The sequence below is a fragment of the Onychostoma macrolepis genome, chromosome 16, assembly GCF_012432095.1.
Source record: "Onychostoma macrolepis isolate SWU-2019 chromosome 16, ASM1243209v1, whole genome shotgun sequence".
In the NCBI taxonomy this organism is placed as follows: domain Eukaryota; kingdom Metazoa; phylum Chordata; class Actinopteri; order Cypriniformes; family Cyprinidae; genus Onychostoma; species Onychostoma macrolepis.
In genome coordinates, this window is record NC_081170.1 from 24702231 (window position 1) to 24725309 (window position 23079).

Below are 23079 nucleotides of genomic sequence, written 5' to 3' on the forward strand. Positions count from 1 at the left end.
CAATGATCGTGGCGAACTTGGTGTTGAACGTAAGATGTTTTTCCGAGCATGTGTTTTGTGCGGGCTTTTTTTTTTTTTCGATGTGAACGAGCTAACATTAGCTAACCGTCTTTCCATTTGCCGTGTTTCTGAAAATGAGTGTTTTGCCGTCGAATTGAAGTGGTGGCTCAGCTCAAGAAACATCCTGTTCAGCTTCCATAAACTAATGCCGACGAGATAACGTTAATATATTTTATCCAGTAATGCAGCCTTATGTCTGTCAGATAGCCTTATGTTTTACATACAGGTGCTGGTCATATAATTAGAATATCATCAAAAAGTTGATTTATTTCACTAATTCCATTCAAAAAGTGAAACTTGTATATTTTATTCATTCATTACACACAGACTGATATATTTCAAATGTTTATTTCTTTTAATTTTGATGATTCAAGCTTACAGCTCATGAAAGTCAAAAATCAGTATCTCAAAATATTAGAATATTACTTAAGACCAATACAAAGAAAGGATTTTTAGAAATCTTGGCCAACGGAAAAGTATGAAAATGAAAAGTATGAGCATGTACAGCACTCAATACTTAGTTGGGGCTCCTTTTGCCTGAATTACTGCAGCAATGCGGCGTGGAGTTGTCTCTGGTTCAGAGGTGGTTTGGTAGCCCTTTTCCTGAAGACGTCTGAGCGTGGTGACTCTTGATGCACTGACTCTAGCTTCAGTTCTCTCCTTGTGAAGCTCTCCCAAGTGTTTGAATCGGCTTTGCTTGACTGTATTCTCAAGCTTGCGGTCATCCCTGTTGCTTGTGCACCTTTTCCTACCAAAATTCTTCCTTCCAGTCAACTTTGCATTTAATATGCTTTGATACAGCACTCTGTAAACAGCCACACCTTTCAGTAATGACCTTCTGTGACTTACCCTCTTTGTGGAGGGTGTCAATGTTCGTCTTCTGGATCATTGCCAAGTCAGCAGTCTTCCCCATTATTGTGGTTTCAAAGAACAAGAGATACCCAGAATTTATACTGTAGGGATGGTCATTTATTCAAACTCAAATATAAATATTCTAATATTTTGAGATACTGATTTTTGACTTTCATGAGCTGTAAGCTCTAATCATCAAAATTAAAAGAAATAAACATTTGAAATATATCAGTCTGTGTGTAATGAATGAATATAATATACAAGTTTCACTTTTTGAATGGAATTAGTGAAATAAATCAACTTTTTGATGATATTCTAATTATATGACCAGCACCTGTACATGGTTACTAAACTGCAGCGTCTGCCCTGGCTATAGTTGAGCCGTGAAAGTGTAGGCCTGCAATGTTTTGAATTGTAACAGCTATAACAAATACGTTTTTAGTCGTGACCCATGAGAGTGCATGGTTTTCAGCTTAAACATGTTTTGTTGCATTCTCAATCACACTAACATTAGCAGTTATCTTAAATTACATGTTTTCTCTTTAATATCAGGTCACGATTTTGATAAAAGTGCAACATGGAGGGAAGAAGTATGTAAAACTGGAAGAAGTTTGTTTCTCAGATTTTCTCAGTACAGGTGAGTTATACAGTATGTTTAGTATTCAGTTAATAAAGAGTAAGTAACAGTATTTTTTTTTTGTAACTTCTTTTGTAAATAACATATGTTGATGTTATGGTGTAGTCCAGCAGACGTTTCTGATAGCAAAGAATACATTGAAAGTCGCAGATGACCATTGCATAGAGGTGGATGAGGATATCCTTCCAGAACTTGCAACAACCAAAGAAATGTGTTTTATCATCCACACTGATGATGGTAGGACATTTAACAACATTTGTGTTGTTTTATAGATATTTTGAGAGTTTGTATCTTGACAAAATGTGTGTATTTCAGAACTTCTATTTGCTGAAACATCCAAGAACTTTGCTGACTTCTCTGACCTGACCGAGTTTGGTGCCTCCTCAAATCAGACAGAAGATATAACTCTGCTAACCATAAGTAGTGAGAGTAACATGTAATGTGATTATTTTGTCTGACCCTGGGAATATCCACATTGGAACATATGATAGTTTTGCTGACACCGCTCTTAGATTATATTTACATTTCTATGACATTCAGAGCAACAAAGGCTTTCTTGAGTGGTGTATAAAGACTGTGTAACGTAAATTCCACTACAGATTCTCCCACAGTGATCAGCTGATGAACTACAAATGTTTCCTCATTTCTTGAATGTCAAAGGACTGGTAAGTATTAAATGAGAATGTGAAGTTTTATGTAAAAAAATATATATATAATGTTACATTAGATGTCTGAATGGTTGTCTTTCCTTTTTTAACTAGATTTTTCTATTAATAAAGCTCATTAGTAAATTCATGCTTTGGAAATGCTGTTCATTACTATTTACATAAAAAAACATGATGGGTGTACATGAAGAGTAAAAGTCCCCTTGGCTTTGGGCATGTACAGTCAGTATGAAATGTTGTTTGCTCTCCAGCACAACTATAATAACTACCCCACTAATAGTTCGTAATTTTAAGATATTATAATGCACAATACACAGGGATAACTTAGAGATGCCATAAACAGACTAGTTTGAAATAACTACTGTTATTTTCTGTCTCCAGAATGGGACAGTGACATGGCTTCTCTACTTGTCCTGCTGGATCTTCTTACTCCACAATCAGCTGGAAGAAAGCGGCCCAAGAAGATCAGTGTTGGAGAGGCAACATATCATCTGGTGAAATTTCATAAGGTTTGTTAAGACAACACTATCCTATTCTAAATATTGTACTTAATGCCTATTTTTAAACAAATTGTTTATAAAGGGACATTTATGTTGTGTTTCAGTCATGCCAAAGTCTTGATGATCATCTCCTGACCACTAAAGGAAACCCTCAACCATATATTCTTGCCTCAGGGACTTCAAAAGCACAGGTCTCCACCTTTTACTTTGTCTTGGACAGAAAAGTTTTGCCTTGTTAGTCATGTACATCCTTGGGTACGTGACGAGCTGTGAATTTTGTTTTCGGTGTGAAGTATCATGATGCCTGTACACATTTTTGCAGACAAAAAGAGCTGAGAGCAAGGCTGTTGAACAGGCAGTACTTGTCTTATTCAACCAAAATGTTAAGTTGTTTCCTCTGCACTTTATCCTTTGGTTCAGCTTTGCATTTGTTCAGGCACCTCAAAGCAATTCATGGAATGTGTCCTGGTATCACAAGTCGTTCCTTGTTTCTTCATCTGATGTATAAGTGTCTTCCTCAGGTTACACAATCCTATACTGCACTACTTTTTTTTTTTAAATGTATAAACCTGCAGGCTTGATTTTATATAATGCAGTGATGTGTTGCTGGCAATGTTTTGTACAATTCTATTAAACATTTCTTGGTACTCTGTTAGCTGCTTACATTTATTAAATGTAAATGTTTTGCTGTTCGATTTTACAGTATTTTATGACCGCAATTATTTTCAAAGTGTATCCATGCATGGAATTTCTAAACCTAATCTATGGATTTGCTCAAATAAAAGCAGTAAGTCAAGAGTATGGCATTCAGTGTAGTCATTTTCACATAAAACATTATATTGTGTTAAATAAATGTTAACTCTAAGAAGTGTTACATTTAAATATTTTTTAAATGTTGAATTTTAACACTGGTAAGGAGTTCATATTATAATTACTCCCCGTAGGATTAGTATTTTAACTCCAAAAAGAGTTCAATTTTAACTCTGAAATAGTATTTAAAAATTCAACTCCAAGAGCAGAGTTATTTTAACTCTGTGCTAGAGTCTATTTGATGGTCACGCATGTTCACTCAGATTGAGTTGATTTTAACTACCAGGGAGTTTATTCCAAAGACCAGAATTTGCTGTGTACCATACTTTACATGTGAGAGGAAACATGCAATATGGATGCAGACAAACTCATGAAGACAGTCATTCAAAAATGCTGTGCTACCATTCTTTATAACTGAGAGTAACAAAGACAAAATGTTGTATGTTAAATGTTAAGTATATAATTATATATTATAGCTAATTTTTTGCAATAATTAATTTTAAATCTAGCTTAAATCAAGGTTTATCTAATAATTACTTTACACCAAACTTTAAACCTTTAAAAAGAAGCAGGTTTTACAGGTTTACAACTCATCATTTTGATCCTGGATTTAAGTAGCCTAATATTTGCACCATAACTTTAAACTCAGATTTAAATCTTGATTATACATTAACTTTAAACTTAATGGAGGTTTAAATAAAATAAAATGCACATGCAATTAAAATATGCAACTGATTGAACAAAAACAGTGGAGACCTGATCAACAAAAAAAGGTCTTGGAGAGGTGTTTACCAATAAAAATGAAAATTAAAGCACATCGAGTTTGTAAAGCTGCGAGGGTCGTGGCGGGATGCGGATCCGTCACTCATGGTGCACCTCGGTGTCGGACAAACAAAAGAAGTGAGGAATATGTTTAGCATTTAACAGCAGCTGTCACTGTGATGATGAGGCGAGCACCAGTGATCGCTGCTGCACCTGTCGTTGCTCCTGCCCGCTCCGTGTGTCTGCTGGGCGGCGATCAAACGGGCAGAGCAGGGCTTTTCACGAGCGGAGATAGCTACTAGACGAATCATGTCTTTTTTTCTTTTCTTTTTTTTTTCGTATCTCAGTTATGATATTACTGATGATATAATTGCTGTCAAAGTCTAAGTCGAGTCTCAAGTCTTCTTTAATTATGTCGAGTCAAGTCGCAAGTCATCAAATTTGGGACTCGAGTCCGTATCAAGTCTCGAGTCATGTGACTCGAGTCCACACCCCTGGAGAATACTGCTATCACTCAATACTGAAGAGAGGAAAGAAGTGGGCAAACTTCAAGCCAAGTCAGCTTCCCAATGAAAGCACAGTGAAAGATGCAAAAAGGAAGGATGTGCTTAACATGCTCTCTGAAATTTGTGCGAGTGCCAATGTGCGTGCCTTCTATGGTAATGCACTCTCTCAGTCACAGACAAACGATGTTGACTTTGACAGTCATGAAGAGTAGCTGCCCTTTGTGTCAGCCTTTTGAGAGTGACCATTCACTGATTTCTTAATGAAGTTGTTGAATGTTTTTACAAAGAAATATTGTTATATTAATGCAATGGATTTATAGTATGCACAAGACAATCAATTCAATACAACAAAGATGTCTTAAATATGTATATATATATATATATATATATATATATATATATATATATATATATACACACACAAATACTTGCTAACCGAGCCTTATCACAGCACTCGCATATTATTGCTCTTTTGTTGGTTTTATATATATACTCCCATATAAATGTGACTATATGAGGACCATATATGTTGACATATATTCCCCAATATATGGAAAGCGGTGTTACACCAAATTCTGTGACCATCGTATTCTGTGACCCTAGGAGGCGCTGTTTGGCTTGAACTGTATCACACAGGCGGATTGGGCACGCAAACAGCGTACAGGTTCAAAGCGCACGTGCACATTGTATGAGCGCGTAATTACAGTCTGATCGCGTCAATTCACTCTGGCAATTTGCAACCTCGTCTACTGTATAACCTATCCAGGAAAGAATTTTGGTCTAATATGAACAGTACAACTGTTACATTAAATAATTTGTATTTATTTATTCATTTTCTAATACTTTTAAATTGATACAACTCTACTTTTTTATTTTTTAATTAAACATTTCCTATGTTTTAGCCTTAAGTGTCATGTAGTATACTCTTGAATGTGTTTGTACAAATTTTTAACAACTTCTTAAATAAAAAAAAATTAAAGTGACTGTGTGGAATGTTTGTTTAGAAATGCTGGTTATTCAACAGGCTTATTAAACCAGTTTAAAAGTTCATGAGATTAAACACAATCCAGTTGTTTAATCTCATGTAGACTGAGTACAGTAGAGACACTTTCTGCTTTTTTCATCACTACACAAAAACTAGATGCTGAAATGAAGTGATTTTTCACATGATATTTATTTTGCTTGTGTACTAAAATATCATTAATTGATAATAGCCATAAGTAGTTTATATTTTCCACAATTAGCTCATAAACATGAGGTGCATTTTTGTCTCAACTGTACCCATATGGTGTACAGTTGAAACAGTAGCATGGTACAGTTGAGACACCCATTCTTAATGCTCCAAAGCTGGCTAACCATTTATTGCAAATGTAATAAATTACAAAATTACAGTATTAAATAATTACAGTTTAAAAATACATGTATTTATTTGCTTTATTTAATTCAGATTCAGTTAAACAAAATAGGAACAAATATTTAACACTATGATTTATGAGCTTGTTTCATCATGGGGACATAAAAAATATTCCCATAAGGTGAATTTACTGGTATTACTATACTTGTGGGGACATTTGGTCCCCATAATGTAGGTAATACCAGTACACAAACACACACAGCCTCGGTATGCATTTTATTTTCTATGATTGAACTGTTACTGTATATAATACATATAGCATCCTAAAAAGAGTGTCTCAACTGTACCCACTTTACCAGCTTGTATATTTCTTAAAATGCTATGTATTCCTTTTAACATTCATGTTAGAAAATATGTCCATTAATAATAGACAGTTGAAATATCACAATTATCATTTTGCGTAGTATGTGTGTAAATGTGACTTTTATCCTATGATCATAACACTGTACAACTAAACAGCATGTGAAGCAATAGGACACCAATCCGGGTACAGCTGATACACTGTGTCTAAACCATACCCCACTGACATGCTCGCACGTTTCTCTAGATTATGAAAAGACCTTGCATGGCACAATGTCATACAATATGTCCATTTTTAGAGCACAGAGTAATGTTTGCAATTATATATGTTAAGTTTAACAATCATAAAAGAATAATAAGCTATTCATTGTGGAAAGGACATGGTGAAATGAAAATCTCACCTGGGAAAAAACAACAACTTTTGCCGATATCTTCAGAGTGGAAAGACCCACACATTTCAAATTTCCCACGATCAAAGAGAACACTAATACACATGTGTGGAGCAAAACTCACGGCTCGGGGTTCTTGTGTATGCAAGTTATTTAAGGTGTTTCAACACATGTCTCAAATATACTCAGTCTACCCCAAACGGAGAGAGAGCAACTGGACAGAGAGAAGAGAGACAATAAAAGTATTAGAAAATGAATAAATAAAATAAATAAATGCCAGTTAAATATTGTAAAAGCTGTACAGTTCATGTTAAAACTTTTTAAAGTTTTTAGTGTATTTATTTATTTATTTTTAAAGTACACGGTAGGGGAGACCGGGGAGTGTTGTAACACAGGGTTAGTTGTAACACGGTCAGTTTGACAAGTCAGAAAAGAGCTGTGGTCATGTCATCAATATCATACACTCCAATCACATTTTTTATGTTACAGATGAAGTGGTATTATGAATGTGAGCAACACTTTATGACCAAAAAACTGATTTTCAGGAAAGAAACCAATATTTTTCATTAAGATTATTTTTTGCCTAGCAATCATTGTGTTGTAGATACAATCTTTTGACTTACATAACCTAAAGTAACCGTTTCTCTAGTTTAATTTGATACTTTGCATTCATGCTAACTTAAACACAACATGCTAAAACAGTTAGCTATGTCATGGCTGTTTGGGGTGGGGATAGTTGTAACAGTTCATTAAAAATGTTACAACCAACTCTTAATGATTACAATGAGTCCAGTTATCCAAGCACATCCTCTATTGAGGCAAAGTCATGTGAGGTTTTTGTTGCACATTAAGGGATTTATGTAAAATGTACACACACACACACACTCACACAAGCACACACAGCAATTGTTTTTGTGCTAAATTTAAAAGGAATACAATATAATGTTTTTAGTCACTTTAAATGGTTCACTTTATTCTTAACAATTCGTTCGGCGCACGCGATCAGACTGTAATTACGCGCTCATACAATGTGCACGTGCGCTTTGAACCTGTACGCTGTTTGCGTGCCCAATCCGCCTGTGTGATACAGTTCAAGCCAAACAGTGACAACAGCACATCCTAGGGTCACAGAATATGATGGTCACAGAATTTGGTGTAACACCGGCAATTCCTTATGTATTATTCAGTATACTGTAATATATTACCACAATGTATTATTCTATATAATTACCAGTATACTGAAAATTATTTAATATATTGACCGTTCATATATAATAAAATATATTTTATGATGTTTCATTAACAAAGTTCGGGAGGAGCACGTCAGATACTTAGCCTAATTAGACACAAGTGGTATGCAATCAAGCTAATCAATTCACAGGTATAAATACAGCTGACATACCTCCATTCATTTGACGGTTAATCAGCATCCCTCCACCACCCCTTCTCCACCATTATCACTAAAGTTCTCAACACACTAGGAGGGGGGTACTCTGGGTTCGGGCAATTCCCGAGCTCGGAGCCCTTCCCCAGGACAGCATGCCAACAGCGTATTACCATACTCGCCAAATACGCATTACATTACTAGTGCTAAATATACGGAAGTGTGAACTCGTGAACTTTCCGTTGGGGAAGAGAACATAAATGTTTAAACTGAGAAAACTTACAATTGTATGCACAAAATGAGCTCATTTCAAATTTGATGCCTGCTACAGGTCTCAAAATAGTAGGGACGGGGGCATGTTTACCATGGTGCACCATCTCCAGACCAAACGTACATATATTTGTACCTTACTTGCTGGTCTTATTCTCTCGTAAGGTGCATCGACACACAGCGCAGATGTTCTCCGGAGCTCTTCCACTCTCACGGGTTCATCCCCGGCGCTGCCCCGCTGCTTCCGTGTCTTCCTCGGACGCGAGTGGCGCGGCGAGGCGCGACTCGATAAAAAAGCAATATAGAACCCATTATATATATTATCTACAGTGGATGCGGACAGTAAAGTGATGCCCCGGTATATTTCTGATGTACAGATGTACTCCAAGCGCTCGCGCTGTTCCTGACCCGAAGTACAAACGGATTTTCCAATCATTAGAAGCGATGTAACACGTCCAGTGTAGTCAGTCCCAAGCTGTTGCGGCGTTGTAGACATGGTGCAGGGCAAATTGTGTCAATCCAAATGTAAGAAATGAGGAAAATAAAACGACCTCAGTATAATGGCGCCAAAGAGACCATTACAGTAGTATACAGCAATTTTAAAAAATACAGTAAGTCTCTGTACGTGGGGTCTGACATCACAGAAAATTCCCATGATGCAAAGGGTATTACAGTTATTTACTGTAAAGGGAATTTGCAGTATTACACTGGGTGATATACAGTAAATAACTGTGGAAATTACAGAAAGGTCTAACAGTGCAGCTTATCCTCCTGCCCTGGTGTCTGATGACGACCTGCTACACTCTCCAGCTTCCTTCGCATCTGCAAACTTGTTCAGTAGCCTACCGATACCCTGCCGCCATTGCACACATTACTACACACGCACCCACTCGCATTACATTCACATCCACACATGCTGATGAGTGCTTTTTATTTTTGTGATTATGCAAATGTTATTTCTGCTCTTGAAGATTGTTGTTTGATGTTGATATTGTTTATTAAATATGAACAAAATGTTTAATGTTCCTTTTTTCGCTCTCTCACTCTCTCTCTCACTCTCACTCTCACTCTCCCTTTTTATGGTCAATTTATGAATGAATATGGACCTGAATCTGCCACTGTGGAAAATATTGGCTCATGTGATTTGAAAGTCTTTTAGTTTTCATTTTATTCAAATTTAAAAAACGTCCCAACATTTCCTGAATTCGGGTTGTATGCAAATATCAGTGTACTAGTAGTATAATTGTAAGTGTACTATTTCAATACTCCTTGGTACTAAATTGGCCCACTTTCTAGTATATAAAAGTATAGTAGTAAACTTAGTAAACAGTAGTAAACTTTGAGTACACAACTAGTTTACATCAATGTTTTTAGCTTGTGCTGAAACTATACTAAAAGTGAATATAGGTTAGGGCTGTGCAATTAATCGAATTCGATTATCATGCGCATCTCATCATTAAAGCCGGTTTCGTGATTAGCAGTAAATCGCCATCACCTGCTTTCAGATGGAGCGGCAGTTAATACACATCAAAACTGACAAGCTATGCTAAACCGCGAAGGCGATTCGTCTTCGATTATGAACGCGATATTGCCTAGCTCGTCAGTGAACTACGGCTCTTCATTCCACAACTTTACACAGTTCTGATGCTGTTTTATGTCTGATGATCGTGTTAGATTACATGTGGAAGCATCTGTTGTTTCAGTCTCTTCTTCACTCGTGTTTTTTTGGAATTTCTGTAAAGAAGATGTGTACTAGCAGCCCCTACCACATAACAATGAAAACACAGATTCTAGGAGCACAAGTAGCTCAAATATATTTAAATTTTGGTATAAGTCAAGTATACTTTAATGTCATTTTAAGTATATTTCTGAGAAGTACATAAAGCCCATTTCTGAGAAGTATATAAAAAGTAGGACTAAAAGTATACTTTCCTATTTTTAGTTTAAAAGAAGTATACTAATAGCACACTTGAATAAATTTCTTTTTCGTAAGGGCAGAGGTAGGTCTCATGTGTTAGCTGCAAAATCATAGATGACTACATTGGGTATGTTTTTTTCCATGAGAAGAGGATATCTGCAAAGCTTCTCAGACTCTGTGCATGCAAACAGCATTTTATGCTGTACACAATTCCACAAGGAGACATGACCACAGTCCTTCCTCCTGGAACAAACGTCTATGTCAGGCAGAAATAATATAAGTATAAGGCCTACAAAGGTAAAGTGGCAGTCACACACAACAAAACACAAGCATTTGTTTCTCACCTGAGGCGCTCCAAATCGTCTAGGATTACACATGTAACCATGGTTCCCCGACAGGGAACGAGACACTGCACCCCCTAGGGGGCACTGTGGGGAATGCAGCCTGCATGACTGGTATCTGAAGCACGTGTGAAACAACACCAATCTATTGGCCCACATGGCCCATGACATCATAGGCGGGGTGCCCGGAAGTATAAAAGGGCACCTGCCTAATACATCATCCACTTAGCTGTCTGAAGGAGACATAGACAGGCAGGCTGAAGGCATGGCAAGGGGGTGCAGCATCTCGTTCCCTCTCGGGGAACCATGGTTACATGCGTAACCCGAGACGTTCCCCTTCTAGGGAACTCTACGCTGCGCCCCCTACGGGGCACTATGGGGAACGAAATCCCGAGGCGCATGCCTGTCCACCTGGTGGGAGAGCACCAAGGAAGCGACATACATACACTTTAGCCTTCCCTTAGAAAGGGGACATGCCACTGATGCCACGGGCCACTCACGCAACTTGGCAGAAACAGGGAAACCCGAATAGATCAAGGGGAACTTCCTACCCAAGTTAAGAGCACAGCTCTGCCGTACAAAGGCAAAAGACCGTAACATCGATTTTGGTCGAAAATGAGTTATTGATATTTTTTTAGACATTCAAGACATCCTTTATCATGTGCATGAGTATCTTGAGTCAATTTCCTTGTTTTTCTGAGAAAATAATGGGTCGTCTTAACCGTAACTTCGAAAAACCCTGGAGAAACCAAGGCAGAACACCGTATTACACCAGTTAATGGCTCTTTCACTTTGTTTGGAGTACTCAAAATGAGTGATGGCATTCTGCCTTTGTTTAGCTGCTCGTCAATATGAAGTTACGGTGCCGGCTTGGAGTTATAAGGTGTTCTCCCTTTTTACTGACCATTAAATCTGCCGCGTTTTAATTATGGTGTAACTTGTATACTTTCATACAACTGATCTGGCACTGAAGCACTTTATAAACGAATTAGATAGATCGCGATCTACCAAACAGCTCCAACAAAGCACTGTAAAGAGACTACCTTAGCAGAAATACATAATCGTGAATAACTTTTAAAGATTTTTTTGTATTATTATCATTATCCTTTTTATAAAGCAGATTATTCACCAGGCTGTCGCTTCTAGTTGGAAGTGTGTGGACTCGAATGCCGTAGCATGTAGCATGATCAATCATAAAATCGGTACTAACAGTTCGCAATTAAATCCATATCCTACCTTGTAACCTGATAAAATCAATCCATCGCGACGAACGTCGCCGGAGATGTTTAATCCACAAGCATTCTGAGCATTATTCCTGCTTGTTGGCGTTCACATCAATCCACAAGTCATTCTTTTAGGTTAGGCTATTTTAATTCAAGTCAATATAAAAGCAATTACGCGATGTCTAGAATTCTTTGACGTTACTGAGCATAGCATATAAATTGGTTGCAAAACGGTATCCACTCACGTTTAACTTTTAGTTCACTTGTTACGGTAAAAAAAAAAAAAAAAAGGTCACACTTTATATTAGGTGGCCTTAACTATTATGTACTTGCATCAAAAAATAAGTACAATGTACTTATTGTGGTCATATTGTATTTCAAAACACTTTTGCTGCTATTGAGGTGGGATATGGGTAAGGTTAGGGACATGTTTGGTGGTGTGGGTAGGTTTAAGGGTGGGTTAAGGTGTAAGGGATGGGTCAACAGTGTAATTATAAATGTAATTACAGAAATTAATTACAGATGTAACTACATATAGGTATTTTTAAAAATATAAGTACAATGTAAAAACATGCATGTACACAATAAGTGCATTGTACCAAATTATTAATTTAAATGCAAGTACACAGTAGTTAAGGCCACCTAATATAAAGTGGGAACAAAAAAAAAAATTAATAGTCACATTTCTATGCAATATCCTATATGAGATAGCCGTGATCACTAGATTTTATACAGGTGTTAATGTTACGATTTTGTAAATGCTGATCAGCAACCAAATATTGATAATGTGGAAGTTACTGTCTTTTGCCTTGGTGTGACTTCTCATGTTTTGCAGACAATGCAAAGGCAGAGTACAGTAACTTCAAATAGGGGTAAAAATCAAGTTTGAGCTAATTTTTTTTATTAGATAATTTTCATTACTAAAACATCTAATTGTCAAATTTCCAATTAATTTGGCTGGACAAATAAAAAACTTTAAAGTCATTTTTCTCAGTTTCACACTCTAGCGAGTTAAGGTCCTTTGCCTTTGTAAGGCAGAGCTATCCTCAGATAGCTATGCTATGTGAGCAGAACTAGCCTGGATACACAAGACCACTGAAGAGGCTAACTAGAAAGCCTCTAGAGGAGCTCAAGAGATCTCTACTTAAATCCAACCTGGTCTCATAAAAATACGTACCTCTGCGCACTTTTTGTGCGACAACGTTTTACGTACCTTGCTGCACGTTTCGCCGCAGTTTGAAATAGAAATGAGTGGCACTAAAACACAGGTTCAATATGTGAACCCTGGCACATTTTTATTATGTAGATATTGGTACGTATTGCTGTTTTTTTTATTACGTTGCTTCAGACACGTATTGCAGCGGTTTAGAATTAAAATATCTGGGGATTGTCGCTAATGCTCTATCGTGTTGGAAATATTCCCTACACCAAATCCTACCCTAAATCTACCCGATAGTGTTAACAAATGCAAAACTGATATAAAAATGTATTAGCTGATGCAACTGTGCCATTTGAACTTCCTTTTATGCAGATTTTAACTGTTTTGTCGAACTGAAATTTCACAGGATTCGAACCGGTGCTTCTTGTCTCCTAAATCCGTCTCCGTACTCTGTGAGCTACCGAACAAACTTGTCATTTATGAAAACCCATAGATATGAAGCTGGATGTGTGCGATGCTAACGTTCAAAAGTATCAGTTTTCAAATCTCCCAGCATATTAATATTGTTTTGAAGTCATAGCATGATATTCTTCAAGTAATTGAGCGAAAATTACGCTTTATTAATCGTAACTCTGTAAATTTGTGTGAAAGTGTTCATTTATTTTGGAAACTGCAGTGATATGTACTTATTGGTACGTATTTCATGTCACGCTAAAAAGTGCACCCAGGTACGTAAATGCCATGAGACCAGGTAGCTTAAATCCCAGGTAAAGAGATTAGCTACTGAGCTAGAACACAGCTATCCTCAGATAGCTATGTCCCTAAGGTCTTATGAAGGCTTGTGGACATAGCCTAACATAGCCGAGATAGCCTTCCTACAGAGCTGCCCAGACCACAGAGAGTGGGCCATCTACTTACAACCCTAGCAGGGGAGATAGCACTGTCAAAGCAAGGGCTCAAAGAGGCCGCTACTTAAAGACCCTAAGAAGGGGAGCAGTCACTGAGCTAGCACATAGATATCCTCAGATAGTTATGTACTTAGGAAGGGCTACCGGAAGGGGGAACGAATGAAACTACCCAGACCACAAAGAGTGGGCTGTCTACTTACGACCCAAAGAGGGGAGATAGCACTGTCTAGGTAAGGGCTCAAGAGACTGCTACTTAAAACCCTAAGCAGGGGAGCGATCACTGAGCTAACACATAGCTATCCTCAGATAGCTAGGCTCTAGGAAAGGGGACCACTCCATAAGAGGGCTCACTACAACTGCAGTAGAACACAGCTAGCCTCAGATAACTGTATTCAGGTAAGCCCGTGCTACCATGACAATGGCTGGAATATAACCACCCTCAGAAGCAGGGGCGGACTTAGCAATTTGGGGGCCCTAAGCAAATTCCAGGTCTGGGGCCCCCATACAATAACTATCCCATGCAACTCATTCCATATTCCAAGTGTTTATAACCCTTCCTTATTTTGCTTGCTCGCTAAAGTTTATAGTTTATTTGTACCGTCACAACCAGTAATTTGTCAACCTGATGCTGTTCTAAAGCCAAATTTGGCTACCTTATTTTTTGAGATTACAAATGAAGACATTATCCAAAAAAAAAAAAAAAAAAAGCTTGCACTTGTCCATTTAATAAATTGTAAACCTTTCCCATCTTTTTACAAACATAAAATTATCCCAGGAAACTCTGAAGGCATACTGTAGGCTTTGCCGAGAAACAAATCGAAAATAAAACCTATTATTAAGGGAAAATCTCCAGTCATTGCATTCGTGCATTTATACGAGTACGCGGCAGTTCACGCCAGTGCGCCTAGAAGAAGCACACAAGAGAGTCATTTTGAAACATCAAGATAAATAAAATTGTGACTTGAAACACAATACTTTCTTTACTGAGGTGAATATCTCTGTTCTGAGACAGCCTAGAATGCTCGCAAAGAGCGCTCCCTCATGATCACTATAGCTGTCTCTCACTTCAGTTCATTGCGATCTCACGACGTTCCATTAATAAGCTCTACACTGCACAATGAATCTCTTATTTACATCGTATCTACACTTTGTTATAATGAAATGATCCCCAAACTTTCAGAATTCGGAACATGACAAAAACTCGGCATTTTGATCGGTAAGTGGACTCTAACTTAAACACTTCTGCGTCTTCTCACGTCTGAACGGCTACAGTGCTCAACGTTGCAAATATGTTTTGCCAATATCAGATGGGGCCCCCTGATTCCCCGGGGCCCTAAGCGGCCGCTTACCTCGCTTATTGGTTAAGTCCGCCCCTGCTCAGATGGCTATACTAAGGAGGTCCCCAATCCATGTCAGTCCCAGGTTAGCGAAGCACCGTGTTATTGACCAGGAGCTCACAAGAGGGAGATCCAGACCCTCAGTAAATGATTCGCTAAAGAGCGAACACATAAACATCATAGTCAGCGATCAAAGCCTGATGTAAGCTGAGGCCATAACACTAGAGGGCTGGACACAGCTATCCTCGAATAGCAGTTCACTCAGATAAGGCTGAAGATAGCCCAGACCACGGAAGTGGGCCATCTACTTAAAACCCCGAAGGGGAGACAGCAAAGTCCATGCAAGGGGCTCACGGAGATCACCATTTAAAAACCCTAAAAAAGGGAAGCAGTCTCCGAGCTGGAACACAGCTATCCTCAAATAGCAGATTCCTAGACAAAGACTTCAGCACTTAATCGAGAGAACTTGTGCCAAGGGGAACCCAACCTAGTTAAGGAGCCAGGCTAGAACATGGTTGCCCTCAGACCGCCATTTTTCAGAACAAAGTAAGCTTGGGCTGGAGCATAACCATCTGCATACGGCTACACTCCGGCTTAACACAGGAAGAGACATTCCGCATAACCACTCTAGGTGCTGAAAACTCGCAAGCCTCTCTCCACAGAGCATTAAAACATATTCACACACAATAACATGCATATTAGAGAGGCACAGCCAAGCTGAATATAGCTCCGCCCACGATCTGGCAGGATCAGGGCTGAAACGACTCCGTGCTCACACTTCATCGTCATAACAACCCAATAGTATCTGTGACATCCAACAACCCGTTTAGAAAGGGTGTGCAGATCTCGCAGATCAAAGTGATGACCGCGAGGTGAGAAACTGTGCCACGGCAACGGCAGAACCGGGTCGCGAGACACAAACACTTTATTTCGCATCCCTCGGGAATAGGAACCAAATGCGAGCGGAGCCTAGACACCATGACTCATCACGATGTGCTCGTAACTCTGAACATGCATGCTCTTCAACGAGACAAATGCGAAAATAGAACATGCCCTCCAGTGTTAGAATCCAAACACGGAGGCACACATCCCCTAAAGCACTGCTCAACTCGAGCGCTATGTGCGGGATCCGATAACCCAAAAAGAGCATCTCACCCCTGCGAATTCCGCGATCCAAGTCTTCGCCGTGCCTCGGCTACAGTGGGACCCAAACCACGAGACGCAAACACTTGTGACTCATCTCTCGAGAAGAGGGACAAACGCGAATAGAGCTTCTCATTGTATAGCACTCACAATGAGCGTGTTCAGCGCCCTTGAGCACTGAACACGCAAGCTCCTGATCAAGACACATGATAGGTACAGGTGCATCTCAATAAATTAGAATGTCGTGGAAAAGTTCATTTATTTCAGTAATTTAACTCAAATTGTGAAACTTGTGTATTAAATAAATTCAATGCACACAGACTGAAGTAGTTTAAGTCTTTGGTTCTTTTAATTGTGATGATTTTGGCTCACATTTAACAAAAACCCACCAATTCACTATCTCAGCAAATTAGAATTCTTCATAAGACCAATAAAAAAAACATTTTTAGTGATTTGTTGGCCTTCTGGAAAGTATGTTCATTTACTGTATATGTACTCAATACTTGGTAGGGGCTCCTTTTGCTTTAATTACTGCCTCAATTCGGCGTGGCATGGAGGTGATCAGTTTGTGGCACTGCTGAGGTGGTATGGAAGCCCAGGTTTCTTTGATAGCGGCCTTCAGCTCATCTGCATTGTTGGGTCTGGTGTGTCTCATCTTCCTCTTGACAATACCCCATAGATTTTCTATGGGGTTCAGGTCAGGCGAGTTTGCTGGCCAGTCAAGCACACCAACACCATGGTCATTGAACCAGCTTTTGGTACCTTTGGCAGTGTGGGCAGGTGCCAAATCCTGCTGGAAAATGAAATCAGCATCTCCATAAAGCTTGTCAGCAGAAGGAAGCATGAAGTGCTCTAAAATTTCCTGGTAGATGGCTGCATTGACTGTGGACTTCAGAAAACACAGTGGACCAACACCAGCAGATGACATGGCAGCCCAAATCATCACAGACTGTGGAAACTTCACACTGGACTTCAAGCAACATGGATTCTGTGCCTCTCCACTCTTCCTCCAGACTCTGGGACCTTGATTTCCAAATTAAATGCAAAATTTACTTTCATCTGAAAAGAGGACTTTGGACCACTGAGCAACAGTCCAGTTATTTATTCTCCACAGCCCAGGTAAGACGCTTCTGACGTCTTAGGCACACACTTTCCATTTCAGCGCTCACCTGCCTTGGTCTCTCACACGCACTTAAAAACATACGACTCCTGAAGACAGCAAAGAGGATTACGTATTCAGCAGGTGCCCTTTCTGCAGCGGGTTCAGTAGGTGTAATGTGGAGTTCCCTAGAAGGGGAACTTTTTGAATACTTTGTCGTAAGTCTGTCAAGATTACATCCCAGATGAAAGCTTCTCTAGGTATTTTTGAGCCAGTGGAATCAACACAACATTCCTTGCACAGTTTCCTTATCACTGATACCTAAAAAACAAATAAAAATACAGTTACAACAAAAATAAACTTATATCCTACTGAGCCCATGTCACGACCAGCTCAAAGCCATAACAAATGAAAGGGGGACATACAGTTGGTAAGGTTGCAACAGAAATATTTATTAACATAAGAAAGGAAAAGTATATAAAACAAGGAAGCAAAGAAAAATGCTAGAACTTGATGCTAGTAGCAGAAATTAGAAATTAAATACATTTTTTATTATAATTTTTATATACTGTATATATATATAAAGATCATTTTTAAGCCTATCTTCAGAGACAGCTATTTCACAAAGCACAGCTTCTTTGGGTAGGTGTATTTTCTGGAATTCTGTGTTGAGGTACTGACTAGACTTATATATATTTCTTCCAGTCCACAGTGCCCACATGTGGTAACAGGGGTGGAGAGTGAAGGGACTGTCGCTCTGTCCTTAAATAACAGAGAAAGCAAAATATCATACCAAATGTCAACCTAAATGCTAGAGAATTATTTTTACAAAGCTGTGACCAATCATTTGCAGGGCCAGTTTCTCCTAAAAGTCTCTAATATCCACGTGTCAATTGAAATCCTTTAGTGGAGGTTTGATGGTGCTTTGATGGCGTATTTATACGATGGCCAAAAAATGGAAAACATTAAATATAAGACTCCTGTGGCTAAATATGCACAAGCATGGAATGTACTTGCCCAAAGCAAAATATATATCAATATTGCCCATGCCAACATATTTACACGAAATGTTGAATGCTCCTTTTCTGAGCAGATCCATGATGACAATGGCCATATGACCCCCACGTCACACAAGAGTATTCGTACTCATGACTTGCACGTGCCTCCAAATGGAGATAGGCCTGGAGTGCTGTTTTGCCTGGAGGAAACTGTTCCCCTATAGTGAGCTCCAGACACTGAATTACTCTCCCAACAGTGGGCCTATGATTTAAGATAAAACAAACAATAATTGCTATCCACTTCTTGAAAAACCTTGCAAAGCACTATTGTATTTTTACTAGAGGTAATGGTAAATTATTTAATATAACCTGACCTGTAGTATGTTTCAAATATGTAGGCTTAACCCTCTGAGAGGTTAAGAATGACACTGTCATTAAAAGTGTGCAGGCCATCTTTCCACTCTTGATACCTTTACTGGATTCCACATTGGTGGCAACATTTTGAGTAGGTGGCAACATCTGAAATATGCAATGTTAGAAGTGTAACACTTTTCACCATAGGCTCGTGATAAGGCAAATACTTTATACAGTATCGAGTGAAGTATAAAACCCCTTTAAACTCTATTGGTAGGTAAAATGGTGAAAGAGACATCTCATTGTGGAACAACCAGGCTAGGGTAGAAATATGATTCTCACTTCATCACCTTAATAAGAGGCTAAGGGGAATAACTGGTTTTAAACCCAATATAATGTCTACTCTGGACTACTGACTTGTACACTTACAGAGTATGTAATGAAAAAACAACATAAACACAGTAGCTCAACTTCAATTTTGTATTATGGGGAAAAAAGCTCACATAGCATTAAACAACCATTATGAAAAATAAAAAAGGTAAACAAACAGAAAAGACCCAGGTACAGCCTGTTCGTGTTAAAGTGAGTGCACTGTTACTGTCTTTTTTTTTTTTAATGTTGGAGCTCATGGAGAAAACATCAGTACCTGGTGTGGAGTGGAAAACCACATCTACCGCATCTGCATACAATGGATAGGATAGGATCCAATTGGATAGGATCCAAGATGGCGGCGCGATCAGACGCAGCGGCTGCTCCAGGTCCCAAAGACGGTGCTTTTTTGTCTTTTAATGTCATCTGTTCGTCTCCAAATAGTGTAAATTTACCGCTAGTTCATAAGGAAATCACTCCTAAACTCATATATGTTCGCCAAAGACTTTTGGATATCGGCAACGCATACAAAGACCAACTCTCGCCGGCGGCTACTGAGAAGCTACGAGGCCTCTGTTTACTGCTGAAGCCGGACCTCGAGACCGCGGCCTCGCCTACTGTCGCTACCCGCACAAGGCGGCGTCAAGCGGTGTGAGAGAGGACGGAAGCGGTAAGCGGAGGTATACGAGCTAGGCTGAGGAAAACCCCACAAGACCGGCTCTTCCAACACTCATGCTCTCAAACGTTCGCTCTCTGGAAAACAAACTGGACTTAATTCAACTCAGTCGATCAACACAGCGTGAGACAAGGGATTGTTGTGTGTTTGTTTTCACTGAAACATGGCTGAAGGACAACATCCCGGACTCCGCCATTCAGCTGCACGGACTAACTTGCTACCGCGCGGACAGAGATTCATCACTGTCTGGTAAGACTCGCGGCGGTGGCTTGTGTGTGTACGTCAACAAAGAATGGTGTAACAATGCTGGGGTAGTGACAAAACACTGTTCATCGCTGGTGGAGTTTATGTTTGTGAAGTGTCGACCGTTCTATCTGCCGCGGGAGTTCACGGCCATTGTTATTGTCGCGGTATACATCCCCCCGTGCGCAAACGCAAAGGACGCGCTTCGCGAACTGTACAGCGCCATCAGCGAACAACAAACAAATAACCCCGACGGCTTTTTCATCATAGCCGGTGACTTCAACCATGCAAACTTAAAGACAGTTTTGCCAAAGTTCTACCAACATGTGAACTTTGCAACAAGGGGAAATAACACACTGGACTTTGTTTACACAACAGTCAAGAGCGCATACAAAGCTGAACCCCGCCCCCACCTCGGGTACTCCGACCACATCTCTGTTATGCTAATCCCAGCATACAGACCACTTCTGAAACTGGCCAAACCGGTTCACAAACAGATCAAGGTATGGCCAGACAATGCCACCTCAGCACTGCAGGACTGCTTCCAGGACACAGACTGGAACATGTTTAAAGAGGCGGCCACCTACAACAACCACACAGACCTGCAGGAGTACACTGAAACTGTGACTGCTTACATCCAAAAGTGCACTGATGATGTGACAGTCACCAAGACCATCACCACACGCGCCAACCAGAAGCCATGGATGACAGCAGAGGTTCGTGGGCTGCTAAAGACCAGAGATGAAGCATTCAGATCAGGAGATAAAGCAGCCCTCAAAACAGCAAGAGCCAATCTGTCCCGCAGCATCAAAAATGCAAAACGGTCATATGCTCAAAAAATCAACAATCACTTCACAGACAGCAGTGACACACGGAGCCTGTGGCAAGCTATTCAGACCATCACAGACTACAAGCCCCCGCCACAGGCCTGTGATGACGACACATCCCTCCCAGATACACTCAACCACTTTTACTCACGGTTTGAAATGCAGAATGACACACCTGCACAAAACTGCCCACACCTCCCAACGACCAGGCGCTCTGTCTGTCTCCAGCCGACGTAAGGAAGTCCCTATCTAGGATCAACCCACGCAAGGCTGCGGGTCCCGACAACATACCTGGCCGTGTACTGAAAGACTGTGCTGCACAGCTGACAGATGTCCTAACAGATATCTTCAACACCTCGCTGAGCCAGGCAGTCGTCCCCACATGTCTCAAATCCACAACAATCATACCGGTACCAAAGAAATCACCTGTGTCCTGTCTAAATGACTACCGTCCCATAGCACTGACTCAATCATAATGAAGTGCTTTGAGAGGTTAGTCATGCACAACATCAAAACCAGCCTCCCCAACACACTCGATCCGCTCCAGTTTGCATACCGTCCGAACCGCTCTACGGACGATGCAATTTCCTCCACCCTCCACCTGGCTCTTACCCACCTAGAAAATAAAGACTCCTACGTTAGAATGCTGTTCATTGACTTCAGCTCAGCATTCAACACAATAATCCCACAACAGCTCATAAATAAACTCAACCTGCTGGGCCTTAACAATTCCCTCTGCAATTGGATCCTGGACTTTCTAACCGGAAGACCTCAGTCAGTCCGTGTCGGCCACAACACCTCGAGCACTACCACACTGAACACAGGTGCCCCACAAGGCTGTGTGCTCAGCCCGCTGCTCTTCACGCTGCTGACCCACGACTGCACTGCCAAGTCCAGCTCCAACCACATCATCAAGTTTGCTGATGACACAACAGTGGTAGGTCTCATCAGCAACAACGATGAAACGCACTACAGAGAGGAAGTGGCACAGCTGGCTGAATGGTGTGGCACTAACAACCTGTCCCTCAATGTGAGTAAGACAAAGGAGGTTGTGATGGACTTCAGGAGAAACTCCGTGATCACCCCCACTGACCATCGACAGCTCGACTGTGGAGAGAGTCAGCAGCACTAAATTCCTGGGGGTGCACATCACAGAGGATCTCACCTGGACCACCAACACCATGTCACTCTCCAAGAAGGCACAACAGCGCCTACACTTTCTCCGCCGGCTGAAAAGAGCAAGTCTCCCTCCACCCATCCTCACCACTTTCTACAGGGGCACCATTGAGAGTGTGCTGACCAGCTGCATCACTGTCTGGTACGGGAACTGTACTGCAGCAGACCGCAAGACCCTCCAGCGGACAGTGAACACAGCTGCAAGGATCATCGGTGCCCCTCCCTCCATCCTGGATATTTTCCTCACACGATGCTCCAGCAAAGCCAATAGTATCGTGAAGGACTCCACACACCCTCCCACAGTCTCTTCCAGCTCCTACCATCAGGAAGACGGTACCGAGCATCAGAGCCCGCTCTGCCAGACTGCTCAACAGCTTTTTCCCCAGGCTGTGAGAGCCCTGAACTCAAATCACCCCGCCTCTCTGAACCCCATACAAACCCCCTACCTCCTGTAACATGTAACGTGCAATTCGAAGTGTGCTACACACAGGTGAGTGGGCCTGTACAAACCACCTGTAGTAGCACACTCTCCTCCTCTATGCGCACTAGTCACTTTTCACACACACTGCTGTGTGTACACAAATCCCACAAAAAGAACTCAGTAATATATGTATGTTTACATGCTCATGCACTACAAATCATCCTGCACTGTTCCCCAGCCAGCTGCTTGAACTCAATGTTTCTCCTTGCACATGTACAGTATTTATCTGAAGCATTCGTATAGTTTGTATAGTTTGTATTTTTTAGTTTGTATAGGTA